The following is a 19,021-nucleotide window of genomic DNA, read 5'->3' on the forward strand; positions in this document are numbered from 1 at the left end:
AGCAGCATGGTTGGCGGGGAGTTTACAGCCCCCGGAGCGGGCAGGGGCCACGGAGGAGAAGCGGCGGCGGCGGCGGCAGCGGCTCTAGGCTGTAATTGGGATGCAAAGCAGGCGGCGGCGGCGGCGGCTGCGGCCGGGAGGAGGAGGAGGAGGAGGCGGCGGCGGCGGCGGCGGCTGCAGCGGTCGGAGGGGACGCGCTGGAAGTGGGAGCTGATGAGTGAAAAGAAAAAAAAGTCTTTGGATCTTTATTCTGCTAATTAGTTTCCTGCAAAAAATGGCTGTGATTAATTCAGTGCGCATGTGCTTCATTACCCAGGCACGACGGGAAGGGCTAATTAGCCACCTTCTGGATCAATAAGATTCAGCAAAAAAGAAAAGGGGGAGGTGGAGGGAGGCAGAGGGGAGGAAGGGAGGAAAAAAAAAAAACCAGGGGAAAGTGATGAGCAGGGCAAGGAGAGCAGGAAGAGAGGATGGGAGAAAAGCCTAGGCAGAGGGAGAGAGGCACCAAAAGTTTATGCATGTATTAAAAACACATACACACACACACACACACACCAGCACACACACACGCGCACACACACACACACACGCACACACGCACGCACCACTACCGTGAAGTGAAATGCGAAGCAACAATAGAAACCTGACTAAGATTTTTAAAGACTTTTTTCTTTTTTTTCTTTCTTTCTTATAATTTCTCTTCCTTGTTCTCTTTTCTTTTTCTAGAAAATACAGCAATGCTTAAATTAAGTAGGAATAGAGCATCTTCGGGGTGGGGGGGGGGGGCAATAGTGGCGTGGAACAGCTTAAAACAGAGGTTTAAGGGAAAGACCCGAGGCTTAGAATGGAGGCCACTTTAAATTGCAAATCAGGGATTTTTTTTTTAAACAGAGGAAAATTAACTCTCCTTAAATCAGAGGATAAAGGAAGAAAATATGGAAAAAACTTCAACATATACCATAGACTAGACAAAAATCTGTATGTTCATTTTATTTTCTGGCATAATATGCAGTCTAGTATCCTCTGCCCCCTTAGAAGGACAGAGGATGGGGAGGGGGGTGAGGATTAGAAGAAATGAAAGGAGAAAAATGAGGCAGAACTGCAAGGGGGTGTGTGTTTAAGATAGACAAGAAAGGGAAAAGTTGCCTTCAAAAAGGAGTCCAACTTTCCACCTTTCTGGACTTAAGAAAAAAGTAAAATCAATTTTCTCGTGTAGAAAGCCTGGAAAGCAGATGTTTTTAAAACACAGGAAGCTATTTTGCCATCAAAAGCAGGGATGTAATAAAGGCAGTGAAAAAATAATTTCAGACAAAATTCATAAAAAAAGAAAGAAAGAAAGAAAGCCAATATCTTTAAATAGCGAGGAAAGGTCTAGAGTGTAGAAAGAGGGGGAAATTACATACCCCATCCCTAATGAAAAAAAAAATCTTATAGCTACCTCCCAGAGTTTGGAGCAGTCTTGAAGCCAAAGGGCTTGAAATGAGGGGATGGATTTCAGATAAAAACTAGGCACAGCGCATCCCACCAGAGCCCAAAGGAGATCCCTAGAATCAAAGACAGCAGCCAGGGACCCTGCTAGTCTATGGATTCCCAGTACATCAAAGCTATCACTCAGGCTGGGGTATGGTACCTCCAAAAAGCAAGCAAATAAATGCAGGAAGAACAAGAGTTAGACGTAGTTAATCCCTTTCTCTCTCTCTCTCTCTCTCTCTCTCTCTCTCTCTCTCTCTCTCTCTCTCTCCTAGTTTCATCGCACCATTGCTACTGACTACTGAATATATTCTTTAATGACAAGTATGTATTTATGTAAGTTCTACGTGAGAACTAGTGCCATTGAAATTGCACTGTCTGTGATGAAATAAAAATGCAATCTGCACTTTTAACTGATTTGCAAACAAGTAAAACCCTGTAATACCAGGTTGGGAGGGAGCTCGCTAAAACTTATTTTTTTGGGGGCAATTATTTTTGTCCCATCCTACCAAGATTATTCATCTAAGAAGGAATTTGGGGAATTAATCAGGAAATCTGTTTGATTAGAGAGCAATTCTTCATTTTGAGAGATTGTCCAATGCTCTTAAGACCACTGCAGCTTCTTAGACAAGACTAGGGGGAGAAAACGGTTTAGGATTTTGCAGTTACCTCATCTAATCCTTCTGAATTCACTCTGGGAATAATGCTGTTTTATTTAGGTGGGGCATGGGGGGGGGGAGAAAAAGAAAATACATTTAGAAAAATAAGGGGTTTCTTCTCTATGAGCCAAATCTGGGTTGCCATTCAAAGTTTTCCTGGTTGCTTTTCCATGCGGGACAGCTGATCAATAAAGCCAAGTCTAGCCTGGCTTACTACAGGTTTCACCAGTCAGTGCTTGCAAAACCTTTGTCATTTTCTAAAAATAAAAAAGCTAAAAGTTATTGTAGAAGAAGGGGCTTTTTTTGTCCCCTGCACAATGTGTCTTTTGTGAGGTTAATACCATTCTGGGCTCTCGATAGCCCTGGACAATGGAGACTCTCCAGGAGCGTGTGAAGACCCTGGCTTTTTTCTTTCTGGCTTTTTTTTGGGGGGGGGGGGGATGAAACATTCCTACAGTCCAAATACAACCTCTCCTTTGATTAAATAAATATTTATCTTTATTGTAGCCATTGTATTTTTTTACCTTCAGTTTGTCCGGTTTCTGATTATTATTTTTAAATTTTCATTGGCAACAGTTAATCTTTTTTTTTTTCCTTTCAGTTCAAAATACAGGTCAGTGTAAAATGTAGCTGACTGAAGGAAGGCTGGTAAATTCTGAATGTTTCCATAATACACCAGGTAAGGAAAACTGCTCAGCCCATCAGAAATATGTTTTGCTTCCTATTTCTCTGTCTTCACAAATCTTTGTAAATCTGTTACTTTGTTTTTTAGGGATGCAGCAGAATTACATTTCTCTTTGTAGATGTTGAAAAACCAGTTAAATACCATTTTTTAAAAAATGTAAATAGCAGGAGTCGTGAACTTGTAGCCTGTTTCTTATGTTTAAAAGAAAACGGTGTGGAGGAAGCTCCTATTTAGGGAAAAATTCTGGATATAAATCTATTTCATGTTGCAATTATAGGAAAATGTCAGCTTAATCTTGTAAATACTTATGCTAATTTTACTGAGAAAATTCGTTCTAAGGAGAAGTACCAATCTTGTGTGATTCAGTAATGCTTAGATGGTAAACCAGCATCTCTATGGATTATTTTACATACAAAATGGGGGTGGTGCAAAAAAAATCTAGACTCTAAATCCTTTATTTAGCTGGAAAGAAGGCAGAACATTTTTAGACCAACCTGTTTTTTAAGGCATTTTACAGTGGGGAGGAAAGTGGAATGTAGGCTAAACATTGCATTGCTATCTGTGTTGTTCTGCCTCTCTTTCAAATAAATGGCTATAGATAACAAAGGTATATGCATAATGGGGTACATAAATAGACATCTGAATGACTTTAGATGCCTTTTCATCTGTGTATAAATACATGTGTGCATACAAGTATGCAAGGTGTGCACATACATACATACTGTACAGAGAGCTATCGGAGGCTTTCTATCACTGGAGGATTTATATTTCCAGGTCTGTTTGAAGCCATTTCTTTGCAAATATAACATAGCAATGTTGTTTTAATGAAGAAGATGTAGATGCTGAATTTGTGCATAAATCTGTTTCCCTACAGTTTTCAAAATATGGGATTGTAGTAGCTATTATTTGGTCCAAGGGCTAAATATGCAATAGGCCAATGTCAGGGGTAAAGGGAGGGGGGTGTGCTAGGATAGTTCTCTTAGAAAGAGACTACCTTTGGGCACTAGGAATCCCCCTCAAAAGGATGACTGGGGACACGTTAAAAAGGAGGGGGGGATTAAAACCCAGCGTGGAACCAAGTCAGGTTGAAAGAATGAGTCTCTGAACATCTCTAGTTCACGCTTTAAGGGAAGGGTTGAAGGGTGAAGAATGTTCGGTCTCTTTTTAAATGTGTATTGTTATTCTAAGCCTATTGTATGTATGTGTTGCCGTCTTTTCATTTGCCACGACAACATATGGATTCCATAAATACAGACATGCCGAAGTGCATCTGTCTGAGTAGTTAACACGATCCAAACATCCCTCCTCACTCCCCGCTAAACTCCGCTCGCTCATCCACAGGCTCCCTGGCAGGGCTTGTGCCCGCTATCCCAGCGTCCCTGAATCTCAGCCTTCTGTGAGTCTACCTTTTGTGGTCTCTGCACCACCTGGCTTCAAGGTGCAAAGTGTGGGAGGCAGGCTGCTGACAGTGCAGCAGTCTGAGTCTCTGCCAACGGACACCGGGCCTCTGGGCTGCCGGGGAGGAAAGGGTTAAGCCACCAGAGCCCAAGGAAGGGGCTGTGTTCATCCCAGAGCGAGGTGCAGCCACCGGCTGCTGTGATTTAGGGGTCAAGTCCGAGATCACCTTTCTCCTGCCTCTGGAAATGGCAGAAGATGGGGGGGGGGGGGGGAGAGCTGGGGACAGAGGGGAGAGAACAGCAGCCAGGCGCAAGCACGTGGCGTTCCATCCGTTCCCTCTCCTGGTCCCAGCCCACCCCTTGACCCCCAGACAAACCGGACAGATCCCTTTCACTCCTAGGGCTGTGGGACGTGGTTCTGGGTGTCCCAAGTTACTCTTTCAGTAGCTCTGCCCTTACCGTGAAACCCATGTGTGCTGGAGTTCTAAGTACCAAATCTGAAAGTTTGTCTTCAGTGTGCCAGGGAAGAAGAAGCCAATGTAGGAAAAAAATAATAAAAATAAAAAAAAATAATTAAAAACAACCTTCCTTCTCCTTTGCAGAAGACTGGGATGCCCCTAGTAGGAAGAAGTTTGAACACGGCCCTCACCGCCTCAGACTCCTACAGTCCTGAGTGGGTGGGCACAGTAGGGTCCATTACATGCAGCTTCTTGCTTCATGCCCACATTCTTGGCCAAATGTTTTCTTTCTCCCATCTCACATTGCCCCCCAGAACACTTTTCATTTAAAAAAAAATTTTTTTTAAGCCTGAAAGATGACCAAAACGCCAAATTCAAATTTGTTCCTTAGTCGGTTCCCTAGAAAAAGAATACAATCTTGTGTGTTGGCACACACAACAGTAGCGCTGAGTTGTGAGGTATTAGCATCCAAGTCCTGTGAGTTCGGGATTGGGGAGGGGGTGCAGCTGGTGTCCGTGGGATGGGCTTTAGCTAAGAATGAGCATCCCAAATCCCCCCGCCCCAGGAGGCTGGGCATTTAGGAGAATGAGAGAAAAATAGTTCTTTTGGAAAGTTAGAAGAAGGAGGAGGAGAAAAAGATTTTGGGGGTAGGAAAAGGGCTGACAGACCCCTGATCCCTGGAGGACAGGAGACAGGTGGATGATGCAGAAAGAAGGAGAAAATGAAAGCCTACGACAAGGCGTTATTTTATGTGCGCCGCCCCCGCCCCCCCCCCCCAGGCAAATCACCCTCAAACAACCTGTGCTTACCCGGCAAAGAGCAGCCCAGCTGGTCCAAAAAGCAGCTGAGGTCTGTCTTTTCCAGCCTCCCTGCCCCTGCCCCTGCCCCTGCCCCTGCCCCTGCCCCTGCCCCTGCCCCTGCCCCTGCCCCTGCCCCTGCCAGAGCCTCCAAACCTCGGAAATCAAACCAAATTGACAGCTGGTCTCTAAAGAGGTGTCGTCTCTGGGGCAGGGAGGAGGGGACAAGCCCTGTTGTTTGTTTGTTTGTTTGTTTGTGGGGTTTTTTTCTTTTGAACTCCCAATTCAAGAGACCACAACCTACTCTGCAGTGTTAACCCCAGGACATGGATTATGGGTATATTTCATTCTCTCTTTCTTACATCCTATTTCTCAGACGTAAAACAAACAACCAAAAACAAAACAAAACAAAAAACCCTCAAAACTTTAAAGAATTAGCCCCAAACTTAAGTGTCAGGTTCTTGAAAAGAGTTCTTATCGATAAAGCCTGCCTTCATTTTCAGTACCTAGCGTATTGTCAGCACCAGGGGTAGTGTTGGATTTCCCAGTTTCCTCCATTCCTTTGCAATGGAAATCTGGAAGTCCAATCTGAGGAGTAGGAGGAATGGAGTCCGTGGCTCTCCTGGGTTCTGCACCACTGTGATCTGACTTCCATTTTTGGTACCAGAAGTCTGCACTGCATCTAAAGCCAATGTGGACGAGGAGACAGAACCAACCTCATCACAATCAACAACTCAACCAAGTGAACAGCTGCAGGACAGAGACCCTTGGTTGGACAGTGTTCGCTTTAGGAAATGCCAAGAATGATGGAAGCTTCTTGCTTGCCCGCCTAAGAAAAGGAAGCCCCTAGAAGCGCGGGCGGAGTGTGGGGGGTGGGTGGTCTGGAGAGCAGAGCTGTGAGAGTGCTCCACCAGGGCTGGCCTGGGGAGAGGATGCCCATGGTGGCACGTGCATTGTTGACAGGCCGGCATCCGCTAATGGAGAGATGCGTGGCTGAGCAATCCACCCCCACCCCCACATCCATGCTTGCGTTTCTTGCAGGCATGGCTTGTCTAATGGCAAGGGAATTGAGTGCCTCGTCCACCCCCCCTCTTTTTTTTTTTTCTTTTGCTGAGAAACGTAAAAAGGAACCTATATCGCATATACATGTTCAGGAAAAAAAAAGACGTGTGCATTTTTTTTCCTTGAGAAATACCTAGTGCCGTAATATTTCTGATTTAAGGGGCGAGGAAAATCTTTGAAGTAAAGGAAATCAGTGGGGGACGGACTAGCTTTTCCTGTTTTTTGTTTTTTGTTTTTTCCTTTCCTCAAAGCCAGTAATGGGATTTAAAATGAGAGATTCCCAGTCTGTGTCCTCCCTCTCATTCTATTTCGCTGTTTTCGCCCCAGAAAACCTCTTTGGTAACCGGCTGCACGTCTAAATAGGGATGGCTTAAAGAAAATCAAGGTTTAGGGAACACATCAACTTTCTTTTTTTTTTTTCCAAATGAAGTTGGAAAAAAATTTTGAAGGACAATTTAAGCAACAAAGGACACTGAACAGATTTTTTTTTCTAAAGAAAAAAAATAATGTGATTCGTTTGTTTCCCGTTCTTAAGAACAGAGGAAAAGGTGAATCTGATCTTGCAGCGTGCGTAAGGCACGAAATCTGGGGCCCGCCTTTGGATGGGGATAATGGGCAGAGGCAAGTCGCGTCGCGAGGTCCCTTGAGAGGTCCAGGACGCAACAGGCTTGGGGCACCTAGGATGTGCCTCCAGCTAACCACATTCTCTGGGCGGCCTTCAGGCCCGGCATAGGACAGGACACTGGCCCCCAGGGTGCTTCGGGCGCCGCGCCCTTACCGCCACAGCTGCCTGCCAGTACATTCCAGAGCACAGTACGGGTAGCAGCGACATTCGACGCCCGTTTCCAGTGGCCAGGATAGGACTTAACCCCGTTTTTTGTATCTGTTTTTCTACCTCCAGCCCCGACCTGGGGGCTGGACATTGTGAAGATCAGTCACCTCCTCAAATCCCTCCATCCTGGTCCCCCAAACCATAATCTCCAGAATCCCGACATTCCCCAAGATGCAGAATCCCGGTTCTCCAAGGCAGAGCGCGCATCCGCTAATGTCTGGCACGCCTAGCCCGATATTTCGGGACCCTTTCCTGCCCTCTGGCTTGGTTTGCCAGGAGGAAGCCAGGGGGCTCTGGACCCTGAAGACACCAATTGGGAGCGCTTAGGCCAGTGAAGAGCCACAGCCCTGGAACCCAGGCGCCCCTTGCAGGTCCGCGCATGACAGGTCCCTGGGGCCCCTCGGCGAGGAGGGGAAATGGGTTAGCCAGAGGAGCAACCCGGTCACTGCTCTTCTGCAGGAATCTAGAAAACCCATTACGCCCAACCCGGGCCCCAGCTGGAAAGCAGAGGGCGCGGCTACGGGTGCAACCCCTGGCCCGGACCCACTTGTCTCAGGCCTAGCCCTTTCTCCCTCCCCATCGCTGCGACCCCCAAGCTGGGGCCGCTGATTCTGTAGATTTTTTGCAGCCGGTCAGTTTCCAGGCTCTGCTGGGCCACCAATGTCTCACCCCCGCCCCTCAGGGATCAGAGGTGGGGCTGCCCAGGAAGAAGTCCCTGACCCTGACGGCTGGCTGCAGGAGGACACTAGAGGCTTCCAAGTCCTAGGCTTTCCCACCCAGCCTAGGTGATGGAGAAGAAGTCCGGTTCTGTAGCCTTCAGGGCCGAGGTGGGGAGTGGAGGACTCACTGGAGGGACCGCAGACCCTACTAACTAAGGAGGTGGGAGTGGGTGTTTGTTCGGTTTAGCGGGAAGCTAACTTCAGGGGTGCCTGTGTCTTGCGTGCCTAGTTCTGAGCATCTCCCTCCCTCGCGCGTTTTGTCTGGGAGGATAAAAAGAAAAGAAAGCGGGAGGATTTGCGCCGACCCTCCTCCTCCTGAAGTCTGGGAACGCTACAGCGGGAAGAACTGCTTATAACGACACTTCAGCCCCCGACACTTGAATGCTAAAGGTTAGACTTACAGTCTTCAGGGAAGGGCTTCCTGCCAGCTGGGAGAGCAGTGCACGCTGCCACAAGCCGTGGGCCACCTCATCCAGGCCCCCTCCAGGTGCAGTCAATAGGATAGGCTCCTGGTGTTTGTTTACTTCAGCAACTGGAAGCCAGAGGTGCCGGCTCTTCCCTGCCCCCAGCTCCTGGGGAAATCTCTCAAACACCCCCCTCGCCGCCCCCCCCCTCCGCCCCCGGCCTCCGCACTTACTTGCCTGTAGCTGTTTCTGACTACCTCATTTTCCTTTTGGTATCCCCTGCCCGGTAGGATCCAACCAGAAGGCCGGCCCCGAGATTCACACCGGGGGTCACTATGCCCGGCCCTTTTCTTTTTGATCCTTGCATTCTTTTTGACCCTAAGCTTGGCACAGGTGAAAGAAATGGGTCTTCAGGAAGACGACCTGCGGGGGGGCGGGGGGGGGCGTGTGTGTGTGTGTAGCAGTTTTTAGGCGGGAAGCTTATTATTAAATAGCCATGGAGGTTCTATCCCAGAGATCCTAGGACCAAGGGAATCTCTTCTTCCCCTCCAGCCCAATGATGCTGAAATTCAAATCGACATGATGAGTGGAGGTTTAATAGTGATGGGGGTTTGTTCTCAGAAGCCAAGCAAGCAAGCAAGCAAGCGTCTATTTTCTCTTCTCCCGGAGTCCTCTCCACTTCCTGAGCACCTGCTATGTGAGGTTCCCTTCCATCTGCTGTACGTGTAATTGCACTCGTTTCTCCTAGAGGCCCTAGGGGGAAAAGCTCTGGGTTCCATTTTTTTCCCCCTACAAGAGAAGTATTACACTCAGAGAGGCTACATTGCTCGCTTTTAAGGCCACACAGCTTTCAAGTTGCTTGGCTTAAACTGGGAACCAGATTCTGCGGGCTTTACACCAGCTGCCTCTTGTCAAAGCAAGAGAAGCAAGGTGCTTGCCTGGAAGAGGAAAGCTAGGGGTGCAGTGCGGAAAGGGGTGGGGAAGGGATGCAAAACACTCTTCAGTTTTGCATAGTTTCGGGGCTGATATTCAAGGGTAGGATACAGTCACTGGGCAGAAAAAAAAAAAAGGATGCTCTCTGCGACAGAAGCAACAAGGAAATATCTCAACATCAACAAACCCAGGATGTCTGCAAGGGTATAACCCCTGAAGAATTGCCCCAGTGTGCCCCAGATTTGTCAACCCAAGCTACTCCTTGAGGGAGGGGGTAGTTCCCTACTGGACCTTCTTGCTTTCCTTTGCAAATTGTCTCAGTCTGCCTGAAGCTGGGACAAGTGCCTTACTTCTTGTGAGTCATCAAGGCTAACAGGGATAATCAGATGACCAAGCACTCATGAAAAAATATTAGGAAATCCAGTAAGCTGGGAATTTGATGACAGCAACACTCAAAGGGCAGGCATGCTTCTTGGGTACATGAGAGCTTGGGCTTTGCAGACCTTAGAGTAGAAAAGTGTGTGTGTGTGTGTGTGTGTGTGTGTGTGTGTGTGTGTGTGTGTGTGTGTATGTTGCCAGCTCCTGCCTTATAGGTATCAACCAGGTCATAACCACCCTTCTGGATGGTTCTACAGTGTTTGACCCCATGCTGATCTCCCTTCACTGTGGTTAGCTGGTTGACTCTGACTAAAGCTACACAAGTGTGGGTGGGTGCGTGCCACTGGACAGGGCTGGCCTGGCCCATATGGAGGGCTGCTGAAAGTCCTGCTAAGGAAGCACCTCTGACGAGGCAATCCAATTACACAGTGCTGCAAAAATAACTCAGTGCTAGGAGTGGTGTCAGAGTGACGTATGCTGTTACCAGAGGAAGGGATCAAATATCCATCTTTTAACCCCGGGGCTGAAAGTACATGTGTGTGCATTAGTTCATCGCCCCTCACTCAGAAGAGGAGCTAATGGGGTGGGGGTAGAGGAATGCCATCCACAACATCTTATGTACCCCGTTCCCCTGGTGCCACTAAAGCACGCCTCCGATGTCTTAACTACAGACACACCGGATGCCCCAGTTCATTTTGAAGCACAGCGCTTCCTGTTATAAACTCATCAGAGATGGCTGAAGAAAACAAACAGAGAGGGAACAGAAGTAGGGAAAAGCAAAGTTAAGAGGTCTTGTGTCTCGCACAGGGGCATATCTTCTCTTCTTGCTTCTATCTGGATAAGCCCTGCTGTTCTTTTAGGACTGCCAAGTTACTGCCATTTGTCTGGCACTGCCCAGGCCTACACTTGCACCTCAGAAACTCTGTCCCTCCCAGGACACACAGGTAGCTGATCATCCTACTTCTCACAGGCCTGGGCCAGAGAAAAAAAGGTATACCTTTCCGATCCAAAATTATGCAAATTGGGATGACCTAAAAGATAATTTTATCCAACATGCAGAGGTCTGACTATCAGGAATAGGAACCCACAACCCATTGACACTGTGAATGTTGGGTCGGTCCTAAAGCTTCCTAGACAGGAAAATCTATCTGTTCTCTTCCATTAGCTTTTCAGATCAAGTTTGCTCATTTATTTATTTATTTATTTATTTATTTATTTATTGGTTTGTTGGTTGGCTTTCTTGAGACAGAGTCTTTCTACATAGCTCTGGTCTGTCTCAGGCAGGCCTCCGTCTCACAGAGACCCACCTGCCTCTGCACCCTGAGTGCTGGGATTAACGGCCTACTCCACCACCACTCCTTTGCATTTGAATGTGCCCTAAAGTCTTGCCACGCCTAGCCAGGGAGGGGAGGAGGCCCCCCCCACACACAGGGACCCATTTATATGTATCAAGGAGCCGGGCAGGGCTTTCAAAGTCATGTTTTGTTTTAAGAAAGCCCATTAAGCAACCTAGGGTGTCTTCCGGCTCCTAATCCTCCTGGTTCAGCCTCCTGTGTGCTGGGATTACTGTGTCACCACGGCCAGCTCAATCTACCTTTTGACCTCATCTATTTGTGTGGCTTCCCTCCCTCCCTTCTGTCACACACTGAGCTGCATTGGATTCCTGGACCTTTGGAGTCCTCCGTGTTCGCCTTGACAGCATCTGAGCCTCATTCTGAATTGCCCCTCCCAATTCATTCCTCATCCTAACCTCCTCTGACCTGTCCAAGCAGGAAGACACAGCATCAAGCTTAGCTTGCCATCCATCCCACCTCGGTTTTATTTGATTTGTTTATTTTTGAAAACTCAAATTGTCTCTAAACTCCTTGGCCTAATTACAAAGAAGCAAATCACTCTCAGTCCTTGGGTCTCTTTCCTTGGGCCCTAAGAGCACAATTCTGCCTCAGCTCAGGGGAGGGTGGGAGAAGGGGGGAGGGCCGGGGAGGGTGGGGGAGCTGCTAGTTGAAGATGGAGCAGAGAGGAAAGGGTGAAGCCATCGCCTCTGCCTTCCTCAGCAGGCTGCTTTTATGGAGTCTATTTCCAGTCTGTTTACCTGGCAAGGACCACGTGACCAACCCAGAAGGAAATGCTGACATCATTCTCTCTCTCTCTCTCTCTCTCTCTCTCTCTCTCTCTCTCTCTCTCTCTCTCTCCCCCTCCCTCCCTCCCTCCCACCCTCCCTCTCTCCCTCTGCTTCCCCCTCACACGTGTGCTTGCGGCCTGCCTCTCAGCCAGCATTCCCGTATCCTTGCTCCCAGCCATTGCCTGAGCGCCCCTCCCCCAACACTCATATATCTCTCCCACTTATTTCTGCCTTTCTCATGCCATGCTTGCCTTTGTTTTCCCTTTTCCTAGGCTGTCTCAGATAATATCCTGTGCATGCAGGCGCGCAGGCAGGCACGTGTGCGCGCACACATACACACGCTCACACACACACACACACACACACACACATACACGCAGGCTTTTTCCTTTTCCTTCTCCATCCAATCCTTCCTCTTTCAGTATCACTCAGGATCTGTGGCCATTGAGTGTTCAGTGTGTTTTTTTAAAAAATGCACTTCCTCTTTTTTCTGTATCTTTGAAATTTCTAAATTAAAGGGGGAAAAACAAACAAACCCTCTTAGCCCAGAGAAACCTTTCAGGTTAGGGCGGGGTGTGGAGGTGGAGTAGGGAGAGCAAGGCTGCTCCAACCAGCCACTCAATTTCCTGCTCCAGTGGCCTTCAAGATTTAGGGGTTGGGGGTTTGGTCAAACATGCCCTTTTTATTTATTTATGATCAGCCTTTTCTCTTCCTGGTTGCAGTCCTACAGTTTCATCATAGCTGTTGGCCAGGGGGTACCCTTACTTCCCCATAGCCAGGCTGTGCACCCCAGCAGTTCCTGACCATGCGTGGAAGCAGCCGCGGACTTCTCTGCCAGTTCTTGCTCAGTGAGGGTATAAAGAGTCTTCTTGGCAGCCTTGCAGCCAGGAACTGCACAAGCTGGAAAGCCATGACAGCAGCAAGGCTTGCCATGGTCAATGCAGGTGCCTCCTGCCTGTTCAAAGGGCTATTTGTAAGGGGAACTGTGCGGCAGGGCTGTGGGGTCCAGCTGCTCGGGAGAGCCTTCTTGGTGCACATGGGCGCAGTGCCAACGCATGCAATGTGGAGGAAATGTTTAATAAAGACGTGGGAGCCTCGGTCTGTTTATTTATTCTCACCAAAAGGTAGACATAGGGTGCCCCTGGAAATTGCTTTGAAGGCAGACAGCAAGGTATGGAGCCCCAGCCAGGGGATCAAAGGAAACTCCCTGGCCAAAGGGGGCAGAAATCACATCTTCCTACTTCACTCCCTCCCTTCCCTCTGCCCTAGCTTGTCATCTGGGCTTGCCTACCTTTTATTCTGGGGGCAAGGGGGGGGGGGTTAAAAAAGAGGCATGGAAAGGTCACACCAGAGCGAGGCTATTAAGAAGTCATTAGTTAGGTGTGAACTCATCATCCCCAACGCTTGTAAAGGTGAGACTCTACTGGGAGAACCTAGTGCACTGATGGGTGTGTTTACTGCTGTGCAATACGGAAAGTCTCACCTACATACAGCCTCCCGTAGATCAATCCCAGGTGAGACCTTGAACGCTACAAGAGTAGTCCCCAATGGTTGGCTGTATCTCTGATTCCTGAAAGATACTTGCAGTACTGTGCAATAGTGAAGGTGCTGTTAGCCCATTAGGGAGGAGAGTTCAGACACTGTAAGGTCGCCTTTCAGAAACCGCGGACTCAGGCACAAAGCGGGGAGTGAAGTTCAGTGTGGAAAGGACTGAGTCACAGATGCATCTCTCACAGGTTCACCAACACCCAAACCTTCTTTGCACATGCCAGGAATCTAGAACTTTCGATAGGTTTTACGTATTTGGTGCCATACCTAATTTTAAACCTCTGAATGTTATAGGCCACCCGCTTGTCTTTGTGCATTGTGTAGCAGACAACTAAGCCCTGTTGACTGAATAATTTGAGGGGTCCTGAGCCCAAATACAATAGTATTCAGGGGGTCTCGATGTTACCTTCATTCTTTCAATGAAGTTTCCTACTCTGGGCCCTCAGTTGTGGGTCTGAGACACCTGTGTCAGTGGACCCCAGCATGTCCAATCTTCAACCATCTCTTCAAACAAAAGGTAGAAGACAGTCATGGCTACCCATGGTGGTGGTGAGGAAGGCGGGGAGGAGAAAGAACAGGAGCAGGGAAGCGGGGGGTGGGGGCCGGGGGTGTTAGATTTTTTTTTATGGCACCTCTCAGCTTTGGAATGGTCTGGGGTACCACTGTGCTCAGGTTCACTTCCTCCCGCCAGCTCTTCCCAGCCTTTTGACTGTGGTAGCATGGGGAATGCCCTTGCATTCGTGAATAGATCCGGCATGCGTGTTACGAGCTGCTCCACCTGCTTCCTAGCAGATAGACGCCATATGGAGTATACATTGTGCATGTCTCCACAAATGCCCACGCTGCTAATTGGTACTCAGGGATGCAGCCATGGTGAAGAGGGGGATAATGATAATGATAATGACAACGACGACAGCGATGATGACCACACCGATTGCAAATAATGACTCCAGTCCTGAGCATAAAGAGATGCTTAGCACAGATGGGAGGAATGGGTGAATGAACGTGGCTTGGGAATTCCATCGACTGCTTCACTAAGATCTGGTTCTTCATTATTTTACAAGTGTCGTCATACTATTATGACTTACTTCACACACACACACACACACACACACACACACACACACACACACACACATGCACGCGCTCTTGGAGGTGAACAGATGGCCCAGTGGGTAAAGTACTTGCTCTGCAGGGAGGAGGACATGAGCTCATATCCCAGTGCCTACCTAAAAAGCCATATAAGGTAGATGAACCTACAACTCCATCACTGGGGATAAAAGAGCCATCAAGCCGGTCAGTCTGGCCAAAACAGTCATCTCCAGGATAAGTGAGAGCACCTGTGTAAGAAATAAGGTGGAGCTCAAGAGAGGGAGACCTCTGGCCTCCGTGTGTGTATATGCATGGGCAAACATACCTGCACACACCTGAGCACATACATGCATATACCACATGCATACACCCACCCCAAACAATTCTCATGTTAAAACAAAATAGAAAAACAAAACAGAATCTCAACTTTTGTTGGGCAATGTGGCCTGGGCAGAAACAGTTGACCAGGGTAGGTTGGCAAGTCCTTTTTCTTTTCTTTTCTTTCTTTTCTTTCTTTCTTTCTTTCTTTCATTCTTTCTTTTTCTGAGACAGGGTTTCTCTGTATAACAGCTCTAGCTGTCCTGGAACTCATTCTGTAGACCAGGCTGGCCTTGAACTCACAGAGATCTGCCTGCCTCTGCCTCCCAAGTGCTGGGATTAAAGGCGTGCGCCACCAGTAATTCCTTTTTTATCATAAGTAAAAACTGAAAGGTAAGCTTTGTTTACACATTCAGGAGTTCTCTTCCTTTCCCTCTCTCCTCTCTACCACTCTCCTCTCTCAAGATAAATGGCCAGGATAGAGAGACAATGCTGATAACTCGGGCCAAGTGCAGGTTCCAGCTAAAAGCACTTGCAGAAGTGCACAAGCCAGAGATAGGTGTGTCATCGGTGATGTACAAAATGCAACCAAATAAAGCAACTACAAAACACAGAGGAAAGTAGATCATTGCAAGAAAGAATTACCCAAGAACACCTTGAATCTATCCTTCCTCCCTTCTTTCATGTGTGTGTGGGGACGGGGGGGGGGGGGGGGGACGGGGGGCCCGGATGGGGAGTGATTGTACATATGCCATAGCTCTACCACTGTTCCTCAGGATTGGTAGCAAGCATCCTTACCCACTGAGCCATCTCAAAGCCTTCAGTATCTTTAACAAAACAAACAAACAAACAAATATAAAGATAAAATGAAACAAAAACTGAGAGTGGAAAAATCACCCACTCTTGGCATTTAGTCCCAATGCTGCCCTGAGACCCAGGTGGCCTCCCACTCTTAGTGGCTTCATCTTTGTAGTGTACTTTTTCCTTGTAATGCGGAGAGAACAGTACACCGTACCCCACCGGGTTGGTTTAGGAATAAATGAGATGGTAAATAGAAAGCGTCTAACGCAATGCCTGGCGCATGGCAGGTGATTGGCAGTGATTAATACTGTTCTGGTATCCTGACCGGTTGGCACCACAGGGTTGGACTGTGAAGGCCAATGACTGACTACATAGAGGGACCAAAGCAAAGATGAGATTTTTTAAAAAGGTATTATTTGACTCTGGGCTAAATCTGGTAGTTTTGGGGAAATGTGGCAATAAGGTAAAGATATATAATCAAAGACAAACTTTCTCTTCATATGGGCACCTGGTAGCTGTAGAGTTTTCAAAACATGAGGCACACAAGTACATGCCTGGCAGACATCTTTAGGAAAGATAGCAAGATTGAATAGCGTTAAATGATGTGACCGTTCTTAAAACACTTGGATTTGCAAAGAGAAAGGACGTGGAAATCCAAGGGACAACCATAAAAAATACTATCACCATTGTCACTAGCAACAGACGCCCTCCTGAGACATAACTTTTTAGTTGTTTACGTTCTTTTTTTTTTCCTTTATTAATTTATTCTTGGTTTACGTTCTTTTAATACAGGCTCTTCATGTAACCCAGGCTTGACTTGAATTTGTTATATAGCCAAAAATGGCCCTGGCCTCCTGATCTTCTGTCTCTGCCTCTGGAGCATGGACATTACAGGTACGCGCCATCACGCCTGGTTTATTCCTGGGGTGGGGAATGCAGGGCTTCAAGCTTGCTAAGCAAGCAATCTGTCCAGTGAGTCAAATCCTCACCCCTTCCATCCTAAGCCAGAACAGAATTTCTTTTTCTTTTTCTTTTTTTTTAAAAAGATTTATTTATTTATTATGTATACAGTGCACATCAGATCACATTATAGATGGTTGTGAGCCACCATGTGGTTGCTGGGAATTGAACTCATGACCTCTGGAAGAGCAGTCAGTGCTCTTAACCGCTGAGCCATCTCTCCAGCCCCCAGAACAGAATTTCTAACAACAAAGATAGGTATCTTTCGCTTTAGCTCACTTCAGTTATTTCTTTCCTCTTGTTTCCCTTTTTCTGTCTTTGGGTGATAGAGAGGCCTGGGCACCAGTCCTGTTGGGAGCTCTAGGAAGGGGTTCGCAACAGGATCCAGAAGCATGAACGACTCCCCCACCGACACACTCGCTCATATTAAAGACGTGCTCCTATGACCAGTCTCTCTAAGCATATTTGAATGACAGCGATCAAACCCACAAATGGCAAACATGTCAGATCCATTGGTCAGGATTCAGAAGCTCCTTTGAGGGGACCAACCAATATTTCTTTCTCTCAAAGCGGGAGGTCAGTGTCTTCCCTCCGCTGTAAGGACTCTGGGGAGGGGAGGAGGATCTCTTCGTTGGAGGACAAATACCCCTGGACATCTAATGCCCATCTTCAAATTTTCAGGATTTATTGACAAAGATGTTGGGTGGATGGAGCAGGTTCAAGCACCTTGCTAAATAAAACACAGGATACATTTATCATGCCCTCTCAATCTACTAAAATCTTGTTACTCTTTCATGGAAGGAAATGGATCAGCTTGACAGGACTTGCTCTGTCTGTCAAGCAATCTAAGTCCCTAACACTGTATTCACTACAGATTATTCTAGAAATGCTGATTTAGCGATATCGTCTGCACCCCCACCATATAACATTGCAAGTTTAGGACATGACACACTTCCCTTTTCCATTTAAAAATAGACGCATGAATCCTGCTCTCTTTATCTTTCCAATTTTCTTAAAAGTAAAGTGCCTTTCCCCTGACTTTATCAGATTCTCTCATAATCAATGTTGCCCTGAAAAGAAAAAAGAAAAGAAAAAGAAAAAAAGAAAAAACAACACTATTTTTAAAAGGGGGGCTTTTAGTGTTGAGTTGATCCTGCAAAAAACCTATGAGGAAGCAAATGGCCAAGGCACATGACCTCTACCTTGACAAGCCCATTTCCAGATATTGTCCATGCACTTAGCATCTCTGAAGAGGTTTTGGAAATGAATGGGTTCAAGGCCGGAGACAGGTATAGTGAATTTTCAGATTGTGTCAGTTTTGTAAATGTCATGGCCAAAGCCATGATTTTCCAGAAACATTGCAAACCTACTAAGGAAGCAAATGAGAAAAATATATGAACGACCTCTGTGCTTCTAGCTCTTACCGTAAATTATAGTAGCCCCAGGGGCTACAAACTTCCTGAAATCTCCGAGCTTAATAAAAATTCAACATTTTCAGAATACACACGGCGTGGACACAACTTCAAAATCATAAAAGGCCCAACTCTGTGAAGATTGCGATGGGAGCCCAAAGGTGATACCATCAAAATTAATTTTCTGGTGTCTTGGGCACTTCTCTTGATCTTAAGGGTTTGGGGACTTCCCCTTTAAGGAAGAAAGCTACTCGTTCAAGGGCTCAGGAACAAGCAAGCATGGTAGCAGATGCCTGAAATCTTGCTGCTGGGAGGCTGAAACAGGATCAGCAGGAGTGAGGCCAGTGTTGGCTTCATGGTAAGTTTCCCGCTAGGCTGGCCTATGTGGCAAACACCTGTCTTTTTTAAAGAAAAAAAATTTTTTTAATTTTTTTTTTTTAAGTTTAAAAAGAAGGAGGAGAAAAAAAAAACCAAAGAGTTGGGAAATATACCTGTAAAATGTGTGCATTTGTAATCCTAGCACTTGGGTGCTGGTAGGGCCGATCTCCATGGATTCTCAGCTAGCCTGGTCTACTTTGCAAACTCTAGGCCAGTGAATGTCTTTCCCCTTCCCTCCTTGAACTTCTGATCTTCTCTAGTGCTGGGATTTTCAGGTGTGTTTGCCATGCTTGGTCTGCACCGTGCCAGGGCTTTGTCCATGCTAGGGAACCGCTTAACAGACCGAGCGACACAGCCAGCCCCTCTCCCATCTGTCTGACTGTTTGTTTGCTTTTCTCTCTTTCTGCTTCGTGACAGTGACATCTCTTAGCTCCTAAAGTTGCTGTCATGAAACACACGACCATAAGCAATTTGGGGGAGGGAAAGGGTTTACTTCACCACTCACATTCCCATGTAACCTTTCATCACTGAAAAGTGATCAGGGCAGGAACTCAAATAGGGCAGGAACCTGGAGGCAGGAGCTGATGCCGAGGCCA

At 47.1% G+C, this 19,021-nt stretch overlaps 1 protein-coding gene across 1 annotated transcript in view; it reads right to left on the reverse strand.

Annotated features, from left to right (window-relative positions):
- ZFHX3 (zinc finger homeobox 3) overlaps positions 1–19,021 on the reverse strand; it is a 277,513-nt gene that overhangs the window by 250,243 nt on the left and 8,249 nt on the right. The gene's annotated exons all lie outside the window — the stretch shown is intronic.

The sequence above is a fragment of the Acomys minous genome, assembly GCF_964271855.1.
Source record: "Acomys minous genome assembly, chromosome: 14".
NCBI lineage: Eukaryota > Metazoa > Chordata > Mammalia > Rodentia > Muridae > Acomys > Acomys minous.